Here is a 15,317-nt window from a genome sequence, read left to right as displayed (position 1 = left end):
ATAAGCCATGTTACTGAGTTGGCTTATACAGAATGGTGAGGTTGCCAAGGCTGTCTAACCTCCTCTCTACTTTGATCCACAGTTTATTAGATGTTGCAGATGACTGGATGTAGACAGTGATGGTTCAAGAGTAGATGGCTTATGCAAAACATAACCATGGTGTACTTGTGTAGTTTGTTCCACAGGAGATCATGTAGAAAATGGCTACTGTCTGATCATCAGAAGTTTATGAAAACAATAACCGTATTTAAGATGTACTTACCTGTAGAGAGAGGTGGTGGTCTTCCAAGTAAGAATTAATTCATTTCCCCTTCTGTGCATGAGATACCAAACTTACAGGGCCACACTGTTCTCTGTGGGAAAAAAAGCAGTATTGTCTTAGCTTCATATCCAGAATATCAAGGCAATCCAGATTTTTGTGGTCAAGGTTCTCCTTTATTTACCTCACCTGTCCCTAGTACAAGGTCAAGTTCAAGACAGGCAATGGAAAATATGATCTCTGCCAAACTTCACTTTGCAACATTTTTTTCATTAAATTGCTCAGTGATTTTTTTAATGAAAAAGAATCAAACTTGAAGGAATTTTTTTTTTTTTTTTTTTTTTTAAGAGCTAAATGGTGATACCTAGGCGTGGATGTAGGCTGTACACAAGAGAGGAAGAATACAAATATATTGTCTGACGCCCGCTTTGTTAGATTACAGAGTCTGTAGAGGGCATGTTCCTAGTCTTGCAACCATTCCTTTGCTTGAAGTAGCTGGAGGGAGGTGCATTTAGCCCAATATTACCTCAACACCTGGTGTATCATCTTTGACAAGCTCTGGTTCTGTTAAGTTTTCTGAGTGGATACAAGCCTGTTCTGGTCACACTCCACATTGACCAAAACCCAAGTTATGGTTAGCGTAGCAGCAACCAGAAGCTAATACGTACCCGCTGGGTGGTGTATTGGCTAGGGTTTGGCACTACGCTAACCTGGACAGTTGGCTTCTGGTTAGCTTTGAACAAGTTCACATCTGCCCAGAAGGTACCATCAGCCACAGCAGCAGTACAGATAGGATCTCAAGGCTGTCAGAAGGAATAGTAAGTGGTTACTGTGGTTAATTTGCTTCAGCTGGTCTCAGGAATATAATGTAATAAATTGCTGGCACTTAAAAAAGAGCATTATCCTATATAGGTTCTTCTATTGCTCATCACCAGACTAGCTGGGCACCTTCCAACAGTGCATTAAGCATTGTGACTACCATCTGGTCTGTGTGATTTGTTCTGTCTCGCCCGCTCCTTGGTAGCGTGCTCTATATTCCTGTCTTGTGAAAAAGTAGCTGGTTTTCAAAAACGTGCGTGTGCTGTTACACCTTTCCAGTTGAAGCAAGCTGAGTATGAGAAACTGTACCTTTCATATGGATTGACGATGCTTGGATTGATGACATTTGATAATCCTGAGCCTAAATGGAGTTTGCTTCACAATTCAAATGATGGCAGCTCAGGCAAAGCGCTGGTACCAGTGGTCAGGGCTACGTGCTTTTCTTCCAGCTAGCTGACCGAGTCAACGCCCCTCAGAAACTACGCAGTTTCCTCACTTAATCTGGGCAGCAGGTAGACCTCTTCTAGGACAGTGTTCCCCTTTCTCCTAAGAAGGTAGGATGATAGCAGATGGTCAGGGATGGGTATCATGGTTTAACCCCTGCTGGCAACTAAGCCCCATGCAGCTGCTCGCTCACTCCCTCCTAGGGGGATGGGAGAGAGAATCAGAAGAGTTAAAAGTGAGAAAACTCGTGGGTTGAGATAAGACAGTTTAACAGGTAAAGCAAAAGCCGCGCACACAAGCAAAGCAGAACAAGGAATCCATTCACCACTCCCCATGGGCAGGCAGGTGTTCAGCCATCTCCAGGGAAGCAGAGCTCCATCACGCATAATGGTTACTTGGGAAGACAGATGCCATCACTCTGAACATCCCCTCTTACCCCTTTCCTTTTTCTTTGTCCCAGCTTTATATACCGTGCACGACGTCATATGGTATGGAACGTCCCTTTGGCCAGCCTAGGTCAGCTGTCCTGGCTGTGTCCCCTCCCAGCTCCTCATGCACCCCCAGCCGCCTTGCTGGCAGGCCAGCATGAGAAGCTGGACTGTCCTTGATTGTTTAGCAACAACTGAAAACATCAGCACGTTATCAACATTTTTTTCATCCCAAATCCAAAACAGCCTCACACCAGCTTCTGTGATGAAAATTAACTCTATCCGAGCTGAAACCAGACAATGGGGTAGGCCTAACTTTGGAAGAAACTGGAGAAGAGCTGGGGATGAAACAGTTGTTTTCCCTCTGTCTCTCTTTACCCTTTCAGTCATGTTCTTCAGCTATAACAGGAGAAGACACTGTTGCTGCTGATGTAAGAAGTTGCTGGTGTTGCACAGGGCTACCTAAGTTTTTAATATGCTCACATGTCCCCTCACCTTTGAGAATATTGAGAAATTACCCTTTATAAGGGATTTCACAGCTTTTATAATTATAAATATGGTTGAAAGATGATGAAGTTCAGGAGGATACTGACAGGACGGAAGTTGTATGCCACTGCCCTATGCTACTGCTGGAAAAGAGCCTCTCATCCAAATGGCTGTGACCTGGATATCAAAGAAGGAAAATTCGGGGTCTGTTGCCAAGAAACTGAGTGTCCTTGGCATGTAGCAAAGCAGCAACAGAGTTTTAATTATCTAATTAAAGTGTGTCATCCTGTTATTTTATATCATTTAGAAAGCCAGTTGTGGATGTTGTCCTGTCTCTTTCCTACTACTCTGTAGCAAAGGCCCCTGACCTGAGCAGGTAGCCGTGATGGGCGTACATCTGGAAGCCAAGATGTTAACAAAAGCAGCAGAGTCATCGACTTTGCTCATGTATTGTTAGTCCTGTGCAGGTTTCCCTTCTGAAGCTTTGCAAGTTATAAGCAATTCAAAATTGTTCTGTGGGAGATGTAGGACATCAGTGTTTGGAAATCGGGGGTTATGTTTTTTTCGGTGTTCTACTTTGTCCTACACTTCAGCTCTGTGTCTCTGGGGTGGTTTTCATTGACTTTGAAATCTGTCTTGGCAAAGTTTAATGGCACTTGCTGTTTTGCTTGTTTCTTTTCTGGTCTGCTTTTCCTTTGATATGCTCTGATAAATATTTGCTGTGGGACAGATTTCAATCTCGGTTACGTCAGTATCAATGAAAAGCACAGTCACTGAAGTCCGTGATTACGCTAGAGGAAGTCAGACGTGGGCTCGCCTGTCCGAAGCCGGTAGCCTGTGAGTGTTCAAACAGCCTTTGCTAACGAGGGAGAGAAAAGAGAGGGGACGGAGAGCTTGCTGCCGCGGGGAGCCACTGCCTGAGACAGGACTCTGGCCTCGGGCAGTGTCAAGGTGAAGATGATGCCCAGGGAAATAGTTAAATATGCACACTGGGAAATAAGTGTCAAATGAGTCACATAAAAGTATCTTGAGATCACACAGATAGGGCGAGCAAAGAGTCATTTTGTTGTAGACATGTAAACCATAAAGGAGGGGAATCTCATTTTCCTTTCCACTGCACTCCTTACTCTCGGTTAATTGGGGGCACATAGATACCCCACAACCTTTGTGTAAATGAGCTTTGCCAGACCTGGTCACATGTCCTTTAACTTCAATTATTTTTAGCATCCTTGCCTTTAAAATTCTTCTTGGTTGGAGGGAGACTTGTTTTCTTGCAGTTCCTCCCCAAGTCCTTTCCCGCCGAGGACAGGATGGGTTACGACGTGGTCTGCGTGGGCTTTCGCCCTCCAGCCCTGCACTTTTGACCCTTTACTGCTAGGGCTTTACCACAACTGAAGCTATGTAAATGCATGGTCGCATGCAGCTTATTAAATACTCAGCTGCTTCCAGACTTAATGGCTCTGCCTGGTCCTGCCTGCTTAGCAACCCCGGCTGCCGCGAGCGCATCCCCCCCGCGCATCGCTTTCCCTGCTGCCTCCCCACGGAACACAGCGAATATTTCAAGCTTTTTCTGATGGTACCCAAAACCTTGTCTAGGTCTGGGTGTAGCTACCACCTGCCAGCCGGTGCCTGTGCTAACAACTGTATCACAACAGCACCACGAGGGCTGACTCACAGGAGACAAAACCCGGGGCCGTTAGAGGTGCTGGACTCATTTCTGCAAGTACTAATGACTGTAAAACAAACATGCATACCAGTAAATGTAGACCCTGTTGTCTATTTTTGCGTTTATTAATACCGTTTATTTAACCATTTCTTAGCAATTTCCAAATATCCACTCATAAGCGGTTTCTAGAATAATTAACAAACTGCTGCTCTTTTAGGCTGGAAGAGTGCAGAATTTGCTGGGACGTGGGCACTCTCGTCCTCTGTACTTGGAACTCATTTGCTGCCTGCAGCCAGTATTTCTCTCTTTTCCTATGTTATAGAAGATAATTTGTGGTGTTGTTGGTTAATTTTTTTTGTTGTGGTTTCATAGGTTTTGTTTTTTAAAAGCTGAAAAGCGTTTTTGTGTGTGGCTTCACTCAGGAGCTTTTACCTATCTTTTGTCTCCTTTCAGGTAACCCTTCTGAGATCCTCGGGAGTGAGCGCGGCTCAGCTAAGCCTCTAGTAAGATAATCACTCAGAAATGACGACATTAGGGAAAATGAGTGGAACAGGAAACCCAGCACATATTCAAGTATTTTAAACCAGAAGGAGTCACAATTATTATCTAGTCTCACTTCCTAAATAAACAGGCCATAGGTCCTTCTCTCTGTTATTTCTGCATTAAGCAAATAACTTCTGTTGAAGTATGGTCTACTTCTGCCACAGACAGAATGAAAATGAGGACACTGAGAGAAAACACCCGAACCATTCTTTAAATAATTCTGTTTTAACATATTTAAGGAAAAAAAAAAAAGACATTATCATGGCAGATACCCTGGTGGCTTCTGTGCTGCCACCAGGCTGTGCTTGAAGTCTCCATGGGGCAAGGGCATCTGCTAGAAAATAGACTTGAAATTTCAGATCCGAAGATGCACGGTATATATTTTCCTGGAGAGAAACCTCCAGAAGTCCTGCATGTAATGGTAATATTTATATACAATTCAGGTCTTCAGAGAAGTATACAGAAGCTGTGAACTGATCTGCGCAGCTCTTCAGTGGAGTTTATTATATTTGAACTGTTTTATCTCTGGTGAGCACGCAGGGAGATTAAACAACTACTCTGGGGCCACCAAGTGCATCTCAGGCAGGGCCAAGATTAGAATATTGATTTCTGGCCTCTGCAGTCCCAGGCTCAGTTCACTACATTATGTTGTTTTTACAGATAACGTTTAGACAAATAGATCTTGACATATCAAAAGCTCAGTAGCCTCTCAGTAAATTGAGCAGGGCTTTAGCTGTTCCATTCCTGTGATTTGTGCGTGCCTCATGCTTGGTCCTGGTAATCTCAGTAGCTATTGTATATTTACAGTGAAACTCACTTCTAGCCTGAAGCATACTACACTTTTTTTTTTTTTTTTTTAGAGCAGAAATAAGCATAATTATGATACATTTTCTTCTTATCAGATTGAGATCTGCAAGTACGTTACTTCACAGAAATTCTGCTTCAATCCTCTTTAAAAAAAAAACGCATTGGTGGAGATTCTCAGTCCAATGGCGGCTTATTGCTCTTTCTAATTCCTTGTTTGAGTTAGAAGTCAGAAAAATGGGAAAAGTCCCACAGACCCAAAGTTCAAATCCAAGTGCTTTTAATGAAATCACCACGTCACCTGAGGATACTTGGTTTTTGATATCTGAATGCCGAACAAAAGGCAAGTATGTACTTGAAAGCCAAAATAAATTCTACACAGAGAATAATTCAGGAATATTTGTAGCAGAAAACTGGTCTCCCAATATCTACAGTGGTGTAAGAATATCACCGTTGTTACAACCCAGGAAACCTCCAAACTACCTGAGCTTGCTGAGACGTAGACCAGAACCTTTTTTCCAGCTTTCTGAACTCCAGGTATCTCATCTGCAGCTAACAAAGGACCCTGCTTACTCTTACAGAGTCTACTTGAATTTTGGCAGTCCTAGAAAAGCTGTACTGGCATTTCAAACACGTCAAGTTATCTAACAGCCTTCTCCACCCTTCTTTGTTACTCAATGCAGTAGCACGATGTCATTTGTCAGAGCGCCAAAACTGGACACATGATGAATATGTGAATACCAAGGAAGTGGTTTCCTTAGCAATAACAGGCATGTGAAAGTCAAAACTTCCTTTCCTCCTCATGTGACCTTTTTCAAAGCAATTCAGCCCAGGGACAATAGGAGTGAATTCCAAGCACCCGCAGCGTTCCTCCGCCGCCAGGCAAGGAGCTGCCAAATGGCCAACTTATCTTACCTTTTTATTAAGGTAAAATTATATTTCTCTTTAGATGTTCTCCACTAGGGATTTGGTGTGTTTATGTGTACAGCATAGTGTTTCCTGAAAGCAAAATTGCCTAACACCGTAGGAACAAATATATAGAAGATTGCTAAGTAATTTTCTTGCTATTGTGGACCAAAACTTTTGTTACGCATAAAATCCAAAGTCCTTTCTGGAAATAAGGGCATGAAGACTTACCAGCTTGTTTTAATAGCTTGGAATTCCAGGATGATACTTGGTCCATTTTATATAAGGTGAAAATCACTGCTCCTTATGAAAACCCCTGAGGAAAAAAAGTGACAGAAGGGGAGACAACTTACTAAGGCAAATAAGAGGAAGATGGCATTCATCTTGTCATCCTGCACACAAGTGCAGTATCAGTCCTCTGTTGCTATTCCTATCCTGAATATTTGGTACAGCCCTTCCTCATCCGTAAGGAGGCAGCAGTGATAGCCAGCAGTACTTACACAAAGCTGCCTGTCCAAGAATCCTGAAGTATTTTCTAAAAGCATCTACTAAACTGTGTAGATGATCAAAAGGGAAATTAATTTGTAAATGACGTTCTCATTACTTTTTTGGTAATTCCATTACCCAAAAGTAATGAGAACCAAGCACATTGTTCTGGATCTGGAAGAGCTTCTCTGGGTGAAACCCCCAGTGAAAAGAAACCTTCAGTGACCAAGAATGAGAGCAGGATGCAGAGATGAGGGTGGGATGAGGAGACGAGGGTGGGACGTGAAGATGAGGGTGGCATAAGGGCCTGAGCAGACGCAGCTCAGGTGAAAGAAGGCTTTCACCAAACACCGGCTGCGTCCTTCCTCTCAGCACAGACACACAACGTTGCCTCTTCACAGTGGATCTCTAGGCCCTTTAGTGTCTGAGAGCTGCCAGATACTGTCCTGGTTTCAGCCAGGATAGAGCTGGTTTTCTTCACAGAAGCTGGTGTGAGGCTGTTTTGGATTTGGGATGAGAAACTGTTGATAATGTGCTGATGTTTTGGGTTGTTGCTGAGCAGTCAAGGACAGTCCAGCTTCTCGTGCCAGCAAGCAGGCTGGGGGTGCCCGGGGAGCTGGGAGGGGACACAGCCGGGACAGCTGACCCAGGCTGGCCAGAGGGATATTCCATACCGTACGACGCCATGCCCAGTACATAAACTGGAGTTGGCCGGGGGGGCGGAAATCGCTGCTCGGAGACGGGCTGTCGATCACTGGGTGGTGAGCAATTGCTGTATTGGGCATCACTTGTTCTTGTACATTCTTTTGTTGGTATTATCATTGTTGTTATCATTGTTGTTTCTTTCTCTCTTTCTGTCCTATTAAACTGTTTTTTTCTAAACCCACGAGGTTTTTCCTAATTCTCTCCCCCATCCCACTGTGGGAAGGGGAGTGAGCAAGCGGCCGCGTGGGGCTTAGTTGCCGGCGGGGGCTAAACCACAACAAGTACCTACCACATTGACTAAATTAAAAAGCATCTCTGCAGGAAAGCAGCAGTGTGCTCCAGAACTTTTCTGATTATTAACTTGGAAACATGAAATTGTCCATAAAGCTTATTTTCTGTTGTGGACAGCTGAAGGACACACAGAAATTCAGCATCTTTGCTATTGCAGAGATGATATTTTTGCTCAGCTTTTTAAAGTGAGCTTCCTATCGAGTTAGGGAGCTGTTCTCCCTGTTTTTCCAGCTGGGGAGACAATATACCAGGTAGCTGTCGAATGGGCAGAGCAAATTCCTGTTGGAGCTGGAAATGGTCATTCAGCATCCTTTCTGTATTGCAACAAGTGCGAGGCAGGCTTGGTCTCCAGAAACTTGAGGAAAGTTCTGGTGTTAACAGTTCTTCCATGCTTCAGTGTCTCTGGGCCGCCTGTACACAGCCCCTTGCTGGCTGCCGTGCTGCCCAGCGATGGGGCCTGCATTCAAGTCCCTGGTAATTAACAGAGATGTGATTCTCCGGTTCTCAGGCACCACTGATTGTCATCTTGCCTTCATCAACACGTGCTGTGGTTCAGGAGTTTTCCCCCAATTTCATCATTTAATCTTAAACTCTAGAGGACCGGAACTTTTCAGAAATTAACTATGCAATGTGGATAGCTGAGTTTGGAGCCAGTCCCACCAGGCAGGAGAGGAAATTTGACAGGAGGTGGTTCCTCTGCAGCTTTCTGTGAATCTGGGGAAGGGATGTGGCACAGATTCGGAGCCTTAATGTCTGGAGGAAAATAGGCGAGCCATCTGCTCCCGCAGGCGCTGGCACATCGGTGCTTTGTGCCAGTTACACCAAGGCAAAACTTATTGTCTAGCCAAGCATTCACGTCCAACAGAGCGTGTAAGTACCTGCGGTGTGTTGTTGTATAAAATCCCAGTTCACTCGTGGCAAAATGTCGTACCAAGCATGTTTGTGTTTAACGCCAGGAGCTATGCAATCGCTGTGCGATACTCCTGTGGTTTCTGAAGGTGGGCTATCACCAGGATGCTCAAGAAAGGACGTGGATGTGCTGTTCTCAGGGAGGGAAGCTTGGCAGCAACCTCTGCCACTGATTCAGTGCCCATGGGGGTGGCATTCGAACGGATTTCTCATTACACCCTCAAAGCCAAAAGGCAGGCATGACCAGAAACAAGGACAGCCAAAGCAAAACAGACAAAACTGCAGTGGACAATTGCAGTAAGTCTGTCTGGATATGAGATGTACCAGGACTGTGCTTCCCATGGGAGAGCGAGTGAGCAGCGGGCAGATCACGGCTGCAGTGGCCGCACCGCGGCGCAGCGCGACGTGGAGGTGGGCTTTCTGCCGTCAGGATGTTTAGCGAGTGATACCACGAGCCCAAAGCACCACGCTACGCAGGCTGTGTGAAGCAGATAGAGACCTGAGACAGCGGTGGTGGCACTGAAACTAAAGACAACCAAGTGTTCCTAGCCAGTGCCTCAGCGTAAGAAAGGACTCAGAAAAAGGCCCCTGCCTTTTTTTTTTCTGGTGTGGCAGAAAAGGGTCAGAGAAAAGGTGTTGGAGCAGCCCAGAAAATGCTCTCCAGCAGAGGAAAGATGGCAACAAGCTGCCCACAAGTCCCCCTCCAACAGTAACTACACAGGCTGGGTCACAGTCGACCAAGGCAGTACCGTGGCACCGCAGTAATACCAAGTTAACTGCTGCAGTCCCAAACAATGCTGATTTTGTTATATGCCAGTGCCTGAATGAGTCTTTCAGGATCTATTCAGCTATCTCCATGTAGCAGCTCTGCGTGCAGCACTTTCCAATCCTCCTGTCGAGCACGGGGGCTGTGGGAGGCCAGGGGCACGGGCTGCCGCTGGCTCTGCGAGAGCGGAAAGTCACTGGGAGGTGCTGGGATGGTGGTGGGTGAGCTGAGGTTGTGCTGGGGACGGGGTTCCCAGGAGCTGCGGGAGAGCACGGGGCTCTGGGAAGGCGCTCCCCTCCCAGCAGTGTCGGAGAAGAGCAGGGGTCCCTCCAGCCCCCAGCCCGCTCCGTGCTGGGGGATGTCTCCGTGGCCAGGCTGGGGATTTAGGGAGGTACAGATGAGCAAGGGGAAAAAGCAGCTTTGGCCAAAACTCCAGCCCCGTCGGACACCGGCGGCCCACCGCCATCCATGTGCTTTGATGTCTGCACATGAAGCATTGAAACGCCTTTCAAAGGCTGGGGGTCTGCAGGGGACTGGCTGCGAGGACCAGTTCCGGGTGGGAACGCAGCGCCGCCCACAAACGACCCCAGACTCCAGGAGGAAGCACAGACCGGTGCAAAAACACAAGAGCGGGGGGGGGGGAAAAAAAAAGTGAAAGACAAGAGAAGGGTGTGCCTGGGGCTTGGAGTCTTGGAGGAGCAGAGATGGCAAGGGAGACTGGCACCCAGCTGCCTACGTCTGGCTGCAGTGTTAACTGCTGGGGCTCAGGGAATTGTTTTCCTATCAAGGACTAATTTGAACATTCAGGCTCAGTGCATTATAATTACCCAACACAGAGCAGACTGCAAGATGTGTGTCACGTGCTGTAGGACTAGGCACTATTTCCAGCAATCCCGTAGAAGTGTCGTAGGATGATTCAGCTACGTGTTACTAATTAACAGGTTTTTTTCATTTAATTTTCCTTTGCTCATGTTAAGATAGGCTTTATTCATCTTTATGTGTCACCTACCTCGATAAATCTATTTGAAGAATTACTTGACAAATGTTTAAGCAAAGATTCTTTCTGTGTTCCTTTTGGAGAAAATCTGGGCAAATATCTTCTGATGTGTTCCTTCATAGGAGAGATAATAGAGTCAGAACATGCCAGCTCCTCCTGCGCAGTCCAGTTATTTTTTTTCCCTTCGTTCTTGCGTGTTTCAGTTTTACAATTGTTCCCACGGGTCATAATAAACTAAGATATAAAGAAAATATATTCAACATATTTTGAAAAATAACAAGCTGTATCCTTTACAGGAAATGGGGGCTGAGGCATACCATACAAACTTTTGTCATGTCCTTTAATCTCACTTAATAGGGATATAGTTCAGCCATGCTGGCTTCTTCAGAGCATGTGCTGATAGGATTTAATTAATAAATCAGATTTCACATTCTGTGACTGCTAGAAAATGTTCAACAGCAAAGTCATTTTGACCAAGCTGCTTTTCAACTTATTATCCTTCTGCTGAAAGATCTCCCAATGAATCCAATATTTGTCTCAAGCACTGAGGAGAGCAATGACCTACTATAAGCAGCACTGCCTGGCAGTCAGAGCTTGTCATCATTAAGTTACTGCCACAGCAGCTCATTCCCAACCTTGCTGAATAAATAGGTATTAAATCATTCAGCTGACGGAAGAAATGCAGATTCCATTCAAATCCATGTATTATGATGTTTCTAGACTTCACTTTTTGAGAAGTGTGTTTTAACAAAACTCTGGCTTCGAGGAGATGGGAGCATGAGCTAAGGCAGTGCTATGTGCCTTAGTACAGAAATTTTCCAGCTATTCCAGCACAACAGTGCTGTCGGTGTAGCGCACTTTTGAAACCTGCTCTGAAATTATGATGAAAGCAATGAGAACCAAGCAGATTGTTCTGGATCTGGAAGAGCTTCTCTGGGTGAAACCCCCAGCAAAAGGAAATCTTCAGTGACCGAGAACGAGAGCAGGATGCAGAGATGAGGGTGGGATGAGGAGACAAGGGTGGGATGCGAAGATGAGGGTGGTCTGAGCAGACGCAGCTCAGGTGAAAGAAGGCTTTCACCAAACACCGGCTGCGTCCTTCCTCTCAGCACAGACACACAACGTTGCCTCTTCACAGTGGATTTCTAGGCTCTTTAGTGTCTGAGAGCCGTCAGGTACCTACCACATTGACTAAATTAAAAAGCATCTCTGCAGGAAAGCAGCAGTGTGCTCCAGAACTTTTCTGATTATTAACTTGGAAACATGAAATTGTCCATAAAGCTTATTTTCTGTTGTGGACAGCTGAAGGACACAGAAATTCAGCATCTCTGCTATTGCAACTCCTGAGATCTGAAAAACAGGTTCATTACCAGTTCTACAGGTGTAGTGGGAGGATATGGATCTCCTATCTTTGGTTTCACTTGTTCTTGGTGCTTGTCACTTGATCAGGCAGAGTTGGTAATTTACTATAGAAAATAATAGGCTAAACATGAGTGACATGTTCAGTGATTTAATATTACTAAAGTAATAAGGCAATAAAATACTGTGGTGTTACTTGTTTGCTCCTCATACTGTACTTGCTGTACAAATATTTCAATGAACAGCAGGGAAAGCCTTATTTAATTGTAAGTATCTTTTGGCAAAACAAAAGACCTTTAGTTGATGAGAAAATTACTAATTACTTTGCTTTCTTGTCCCATACATTCAGCTAGAGAAGAGAAGCTTTATGAAACTCATATGGTAAATGTGAACTGAGCAGCTTGTAGTGCAAGCCAGAATTGTTCGTGTCTGTCGTGTGATGGCACCTCCCCAACATACACGGGGCCCTGATCCTTAAAAGCTCATGCACAGCGCATCTGTTAACATTATACACATTTACCATCACAAGACTGTCCAAAAATGAGTAAAGCCCAGTTCTTGTATTTCATGTTCTCCTCTCTTTTGTTTCCGTATTCACCTCTACTCCAAATTTTAATTTCTTAGGAAATTCTACTTTTAATATTTTCTGGTCTATTCCTGGTAGAAGGTGCAGAGAGCTACAGACATTTACTGTCCTCTTACAATATTACAAATATAAGTTGGTTTGAATTTAAATAAATATGTAAGATCTTGTACAAGGAGAACTGCTGTCTGTGTCTTCAGAGACATTTATTAGAAATATTTCTAGTTATAACCTAATTGTTTGTCTCTGAGTGTTACAGTCTTTTTGCTCTTTACTAATACCAAGTGGTAATAACTAAAAATTGTCCTATTGCCTTTATCAAGGTGACTTAAGGAGAAAATTCGTCTGATACCAGAATGGCAAAACTGGGCCCTTTATTCTTCAAACAATGATTCAAAGTCATGTTGTCCTTATTGTTGGCCCTCAGTACTAAAGATTTTCCTCATGCCTGGTTTCACTTTGACTTCATGGCTAAGGTTTCAGCCAATGATGCTATCAGACAATAGCGGAACACAATTCAAAACAACTACTGGAAAAACCCCTACCCTCTTCCAAAGCTGAACAGGTTAGGACAAAAAAAAAGCTGTAATACCTACTGTGATGCAAACACAAGCACTGAAGCTATCATGACTATGTCTGTACATAGATTTGCTCGCTATTCATTTAGGGTTTTCTTGTTTCAAATATAAGTTGCAAATGGTTTGATAACATGGCCTGAAAACAGACAGAGCTTCTATATCTTTTGAGAACTGGCTATGGTCTTTTTTTTTTTTTTTTTTAATTTTTTCAACCACAGCATTACTCTGGAATTAACTGTTGCACTGTCCAATGAAGCTCACCAGAGATAGCACGCATACGCTGTCATTATCTGGTCATTTTGTTAGGGAACTCAGGTCTTTGTTTTTAGCATATATTTCTTTAACTATGCTGTTTAGAGATAAAGCATGGTATTAATAATTATGGAGAGAGAAGAGGGTAACTGGTTATACTGGGGATATTATGGTCATCCCTGTGAGGCACTAAATCGAACCATATCAGTCATGAGGAATATTTTGTTATAGTTGAGATCTGAAGTCTAAAAGTCACTTTTGATTAAATTGTAAAATAGTGTTTTCTAAGCTGTGTTAATTTTACTTTGAAGTCCAGAGCAGCACAAATGCAACAATTCCAGTTACTCTGATCATCTTTTCTGAAGGTCATACAACACCTGCTGCTCCGTAATTGTAACTCACTGTGTGCATGGTAGAACTACCAAATTGGACATCTGCTGCTGTCCTCGTTACCAGCAAGGCCACTTTAAAAAGCTGTCTGCTGTGCTGTCAAAGAAACCCATCGCTGTGTTCCAGCGTTGAAGACAATAGCAGAGGGCAAAGATCTAACCCCCCTTGCCCGAATGTTACATATTCACATTACATCTCCTGCAGATGAGAAACCATCATTTCAATGAAGAAGAAAACAAATTTTGGAACAGCATATTTTTCTGAATTATCATTTCAATCAGAAATGAAGTGGAAGAACTGCCCAATCTTAGTATTATTCATTAAGCAGGTTCGTTATGCTTGTATCTACCAGCCAACCCACATCAGATCCTCTTGTGCTAGACATTATAAAGCCAAGAGCTGTTCTGAAAGTTGGCCTATGTAGAAAATCTTTTTGTACCGCTGAAATGTGTCGCTTGGAGGAGTGCCTAACTTCGTAACTCTTTTAGTACAGACATTTTTGGTTTAAGAAAAATGGCGTAATATTAATTTCACTCAAAAGCTCAGACTATATAGGTCATGCTACTCAGAAATGGAACATCAGCCAGAATGTGTTGCTTGTTTGTAACTGGAAACAGCCAGAGAAGAGGCAGAGGCAAGTGGTCACAGCTGCAAGGGAAGGCTGGAGAATACCAGCCTGAGTGAGAGAAACTTGAGGACTCTTTCTTTCCAGTTGAAAACAGACTGGAAGAAAGCTAGGAGTACTGAATAAATATTGAAGAAGGTATGTTCTTCTACAAGGAAGCAGAACTTTGTCAATGCCAGTCCCAACTCTACCCTTGACTTGGTTTTCTGGTGGAAATAATCTGTGAGGCCATGAATATTGCCTCAAAAGGGCTCTGATCGAGCCACATATCTTGAGTTTGGATCAGAAGGAGCAACAAGATATCACTGGTTTTGCCCTTAGCATTGCAGTGTGTTTGACCTTCATTAAAAACTAAAATAAAATGACTGTGCTTTTTCTTCCTCCCACCCTCCCACACAGCAGCTCTGCTGTAAATCAGATGCCATGTAGGGCAGGTACTTCTTCTTTCCAAATGTCTTGTTTAATCTCCTCCTTCCCTTCTGTTCAGCTTTTCTTACAGTACAATAAACCCCAGGCTTTGTCCACCAGTCTGTGTGTATACACCGTGTCCACAACCTTGTTTGTAGTTCTGATGACCTCCAGGGAGAATTTATCAACACTTTTTCATCTCACTACAGCAGTGAAAGTGAGTAAAACACAGTTGTTTTGTCTTTAAGCAATGGATTTGATGAGGAAGTTATCTTGGTAATTAAAAAAACCAACCCCCCCCCAAGGACTCTGAATGGTTTCTCTATTAATCGCTACAAGGACACCATTGACTTACGGCATTTGTGAGAAACATGCCTGTAACAAAGTAGGCACTTTTCTTTTTTTCTAACTCAAAGAGCATTTCAGTTGGCAGAGTCTAATAACTTTCCCTCACAGATACTACAGTAATAAACTGTGACTGAAAAAAGTTAATAAATATAACCCTGCACATCTTAAATATATGATTGAACTTTATATGTTTACCAAGCTATTTTAAGTGTAAACCAGTAATATTTAGCTCTTCCAGCAAGCTTGAGCTAACCCAGCCTTCCGA

Source organism: Phaethon aethereus (genome assembly GCF_964289735.1).
Source record: "Phaethon aethereus genome assembly, chromosome: 3".
NCBI lineage: Eukaryota > Metazoa > Chordata > Aves > Phaethontiformes > Phaethontidae > Phaethon > Phaethon aethereus.
This window is presented reverse-complemented; position numbering follows the sequence as displayed.